The sequence below is a fragment of the Papio anubis genome, chromosome X, assembly GCF_008728515.1.
Source record: "Papio anubis isolate 15944 chromosome X, Panubis1.0, whole genome shotgun sequence".
Taxonomy (NCBI): domain Eukaryota; kingdom Metazoa; phylum Chordata; class Mammalia; order Primates; family Cercopithecidae; genus Papio; species Papio anubis.
In genome coordinates, this window is record NC_044996.1 from 121,140,505 (window position 1) to 121,145,810 (window position 5,306).

The following is a 5,306-nucleotide window of genomic DNA, read 5'->3' on the forward strand; positions in this document are numbered from 1 at the left end:
TACACTTTAGGTTCAGGGACCCCATTGGCACATCAGGGCTTTGACTGGGACACAGTGCCAATTCAAACTGTCACACAGTACAGGGAGGGAAAAAAGCCCAAATCAGTTTCTATTCTTTAGTAGAAAGCAATACTGTAGTTTAAATTAGCAAGGCGCTGCTGAACCACTATTTAAAATGCGTTTGCACTGACATCCCAAGAAAGGATTTTTTTTCTTGTTTAATTGCACTGTCAGTGTGGAACGCTTTCACTTAAAACCATTCTAAGGTAGACCTTTTAATAGAAAGTGACAATTTAAATTGCCATGATAGCAGCGTAAATGGTGCTTAAAGTCATTACTAAACTGATGTCGCAGTTGGCTTCAGACCAGTTTGTTAAAGCTGAAGAAAAGGTGTTGGGGGAAGGGAGGAAAGTAACTAAATGGTGAATCATTACTTCCTTTTATATTCATTGTAATAACATTAGCTGTGATGAAGTCATCTGGCTCCCAATGGATGTAATATACATTTCTATTGAATTCTACATTATTCCATTCTAACATTGCCCTGATTAGTGTCGATTACTGAGGAACTGCTTCAATCACAGGCATCTATTTCTCTGCAGTTTTTCTTGTCTTCATTCCTGTGGTCCAAAGATAGGATCTTTTGCTTCCATTTTCTGGTTTGCGTTCTGAAACATGAGTCTTGGTTTTATCTGTGGCCTTTCTTTACTCTTGCTATAATAAGTTAGATTCTCTTGGCAACCCTTGGAAATGACTCCCACTAGCTTTCATGAAGAACCAATTGGAACATATGAGATGAGGTCAAGGCCACCTGAGTGGGGTCATTGGTCAAACCTGATTGGTTTAACCGAACCAACTGGTTTGCCAAACCCTTGTTTCAGCATCTGGGGGCTCAGTGGGTAGGGGCATCGTAAAATGTCAGGCAGTTACTGGATCTGTGAACCTGGAAAGGAACTCATAGGTGGGTTAAGGTTGAGTTTGGTACGTTGGCAGCAGTGGGGAGGGATGGTGGCGGGGGTCGGGAGGGACATACGACAGAGAAGCTTATGAGTTAGTAACCACTCAGCCACTTTCACGGTCTCCCACTGATTTGTCTTGCTTCTGAAACATACCCCCATAAAAGTAAATTAATCAGGTGTTTCAGGAACAATAGGTAAACTATTATATGATTACCATGTTAAAATATACTGCACACTCCTTTTTATTATGTACAAATTACCTCAAAGAGCCAACAATTGTAGTTGGGCTCACAGTAGGGAAACATACTTCACACTTTACATTTAAAACATTATATTTAGGATGGGGTTTTTGAATAGTTTCCTGAGGTCATAAAATTGAGGAGCTCTGAGAACAACTCTACACCCTTCAAAATTTCCCTAAGTCACACATTGCAATTTCTGAAATTTCTATCATTCAAAATTGGAGGAAATTATGGTGATCATCGAAGGCACGACATTAGGGTCTTAACTTGGGGCTCTTGGAATAGGTTATAGAGAGGTCATGAAAAAACAGGCCTCACAGGTTTTGTGTATATGTGTGGAGATGGAAAGAGGGCTCATTTTTTTTTTTTTTTTTTTTTTTTTGAGGTAGTCTGCATGCATGAGCTGGAGTGCAATGGCCGGATCTCCAGGTCGCAAGCTCTCCGCCTCGGGTTCCACGCCATTCTTGACCTCAGCCTCCCGAGTAGCTGGGACTACAGAGGCCATGCACAGCGCCCGGCTAGTTTTTGTATTTTTTTAGTAGAGGCGGGGGGTTTCACCCGTGTTAGCCCAGGCCCTGGTCTCGATCTCCTGACCTGTGATCCGCCCGTCTCGGCCTCCCAAAGTGCTGGGATTACAGGCTTGAGCCACCGCGCCCGGCCTCATTTTTTTTTAATCAGGTTTGCAAAGGAGTTTGCAAACCAAAAATAGTTAACAACTACTAATCCAATGTGACTTTACTAAAAGCTAGAAAACAGAGACCCAGAGAGGTGGTTGACTTGCCAAAGTCACTCTGACAGCTATTGGCCAGTCTACAGAACCTTGGTCTCTGATTCGTGGTCCAAAACTACTTTGTAATTTTTTCACAATTGTTGCTTTTGGAAAACAATAGATCTGCAATGCTGCACTTTTCTGAAAGCCACTCTCCTGGCAACCCCAACTCCGTGGAATATAACTCTCCCTGGCAGAGGCAAAAGAGGCCTCAGCCACCGAAATTACTGTTACAACACTCATGCACTTTGGCCTATGAGAGAAGCCCCCGAGAGATCACTGAACACCCAATTCATTTACTTAACAAATATTTACCGAGCTAAATACTTACCAATGTTTTATTTGTACATTACTCTGGCAAATTTTGTTATCCAGTTTCACTGAAAATAGGGAATTAGATGAAAGAGGACAGCAAAAGGCAGGGATATTGATCCAGAATTTGAGATATTCACTCACAGACTGACAGCAGAAGGAGAGCAAGAACATTGCCATACAACGATGTCTCTGCACCAGGAAGCAGACCATAAAAGACTTCTCACATAGTCTGTTTGTGAATGTAGGCTTGGGCAGAGTGCGTTTCAGAAAGTGCATCATTTAAAGGATTAAAATGTATGCCATGAGACGATAGATAGATAAATAGATATTATAGATATCTATATCTCAATGTCCTCACATCAGATAAACTTAGGTTTTGGACACTGGTATCTATCCCCTTAGCCACCTTAAGATAATTCTCAAAACAGAAAGGGGGAGGAAGTGTAACATAAATAAGCTTGTGGTGTGTTTGAAAAGCTGAGTGCATTGGAGGAAACTGAGTCCTGGGATCCAGAAAGGAGTCTCTTGTGTTTGAAGGGTCAAAGGAGAGAAACGGCCTGTTGGATTGGGGCAGTAGTTAGTGGAGAAGACAATCTAAGTGTCTTCAGAGAGGGTGTGATCTCTGTATTGTGTTTAGGGGATATAGGATGAGCCCTCTGGTGCTGTTGAACTCCCTAGGACTGGAAAAGGGGCAATAGTTGTGAGTTTCACAAAATATAGATACCTGGACCATCCTGGGTCCAGCACTTCTAAGATATCAGGGCACTGGAACGGACAAACTTGTGTGACTGATGGGACCAGACACAAAGAACTGTGACCTATAGGTTGTGATATGGTCTGGCTCTGTGTCCACACCCAAATCTCATGTCAAATTGTAATCCTCACATGTCAAGAGAGGGACCTGGTTGGAGGTGATTGGATCATGGAGGTGGATTTCCCCCATGCTGTTCTCATGATAGTGAGTTCTCGTGAGATCTGATGGTTTACGAGTGTGGTACTTCCCCCCGCTCCCCCTGCACTCACTTGCTCTCCTGCTCTGCCGTGGTAAGACGTGCTTGCTTCCTCTTCGCCTTCTGCATGATTGTAAGTTTCCTGAGGCCTCCTAGCCATGCTTTTGTACAGCCTACAGAACTGGGAGTCAATTAAACCTCTTTTCCTCATAAATTAACCAGTCTCAGGTAGTTCTTTATAGCTGTGTGAGAACAGACTAATGCAGGCTGGGTGTAGTGGCTCTCATGTGTAATCCCAGCACTTTGGGAGGCTGAGACAGGAGGACTGCTTGAGTCCAGGAGTTTGAGACCAGCCTGGGCAACATAGCGAGACCCCCATCTCTACAAAAAAAAAAAAAGAAAAAAAACCTATGACCTATGGATGTCCATGTGCCATGAGTCGAGTACCCTTGGTTGAGCAAATCACAGAGAGAGTGGGGACACACTGGCCTGGGATAGGAGCTGGGTCCGGGGAACTTCACAGCAGCAAGAGTAACAACATTGATCAGCAGCCACGGGAGACCAATGTTCTTCGTAACACTGGAAGGCAGAAAGGACCAACCACAGCAATGCCAGCACCAGGCAGCAGTCAGCTAGGATCTTCTGTGTGGGCTGTGTAAGGCCTGCAATGTTCTCTGGCTGCCTGGAGGAGCCTGAGAGGTTGCCAGTGGATTTCCTGACCACCAGGCATATGCCGGCCCGAATCCTTTTTTTTTTTTTTTTTTTTTTGAGACGGAGTCTCCCTGGCTGGAGTGCAGTGGTGTGATCGAGGTTCACTGCAACCTCCACCTCCTGGGTTCAAGCGATTCTCCTGCCTTAGCTTCCCGAGAAGCTGGAATTACAGGCGTGCACCACCATACCAGGCTAATTTTTTTTTGTATTTTTAGTAGAGATGGGGTTTCACCACATTGGCCAGGCCAGTCTCGAACTCCTGACCTCAAGTGATCCACCCGCCTCAGCCTCGCATGGTGCTGAGATTACAGGTGTGAGCCACCACACCCAACCATGCCTGAATCTATCTTAATTGAAGATGGAAAAATGAAACAGACGTGACCTGTTTATACTCTGAAGTTTGTAGAAGAGTTCACAGTGAGAACACTAACCCTCAAAAACTGTACAGAACTACAAATTAATGTAGTGTCTTCACAAGCATCTTCTTATGTGGCCCTCACAGAAGTCCTGTGAGATGACTATGGGGTTGACATTATTTTCTCCATTTATTAGATGAAGAAATTGAGGCTTTGTGCAGCCAAATGAATTGCTCCAAATCACATAATTATTAAGTGGTAGGCTAGGTGCAGTGGATCACACCTGTAATCCCAGCACTTTGGGAGGCCGAGGTAGGTGGATAACTTGAAGTCAGGAGTTCAAGACCAGCCTGGCCAACATGGCGAAACCCTGTCTCTACTAAAAATACAAAAGTTAGTCAGGTGTGGTGGCAGGTGCCTGTAAGCCTAGCTACTCGGAAGGCTGAGGCAGGAGAATCACTTGAACCTGGGAGGTGGAGGTTGCAGTGAGCCGAGATAGCACCACTGCACTGCAGCCTGGGTGACAGAGCAAAACGCTGTCTCAAAAAAAAAAAAAAAAAAAAAAAAAGGTGGTAAAGCTCTGGCTAATAGTCAGATATTTTGACCTTAGGCCCTTAGGCCAGTGGTCTTCTATTATGCCATGATGCCTCTCCAAAACGGAGGGATAGACCCTTTTTGTGGTTCGTAAGGTTGATGAGTGGGTTCTCATGACACTGTGTGAGATGTGCCTCCCTCAAACCTCATTACAACGCCGGTGCATTAATCATCTGAGGTAGAAAAACGGGGAGCTGGGCACAGTGGCTCACGCCTGTAATCCCAGCACTTTGGAAGGCCGAGGCAGGCCAGTCACCTGAAGTCAGGAGTTTGAGATCAGCCTGGCCAACATGGGGAAACCCCACCTCTACTAAAAATACAAAATTAGCCAGGCATGGGGGCACACTCCTGTAATCCCAGCTACTCAGGAGACTGAGGCAGGAGAATCACTTGAATCCAGGAGGTGGAGA

General features: G+C 44.9%; 1 non-coding gene across 1 annotated transcript; it reads left to right on the plus strand.

Moving 5' to 3' along the window:
* The first annotated feature begins 4,970 nt into the window (after window positions 1–4,970).
* Window positions 4,971–5,075, plus strand: LOC116272289. The gene has a single exon (XR_004181003.1). It is a non-coding gene; the product is annotated as a small nucleolar RNA U13 (small nucleolar RNA).
* The last annotated feature ends 231 nt before the right edge of the window (window positions 5,076–5,306 follow it).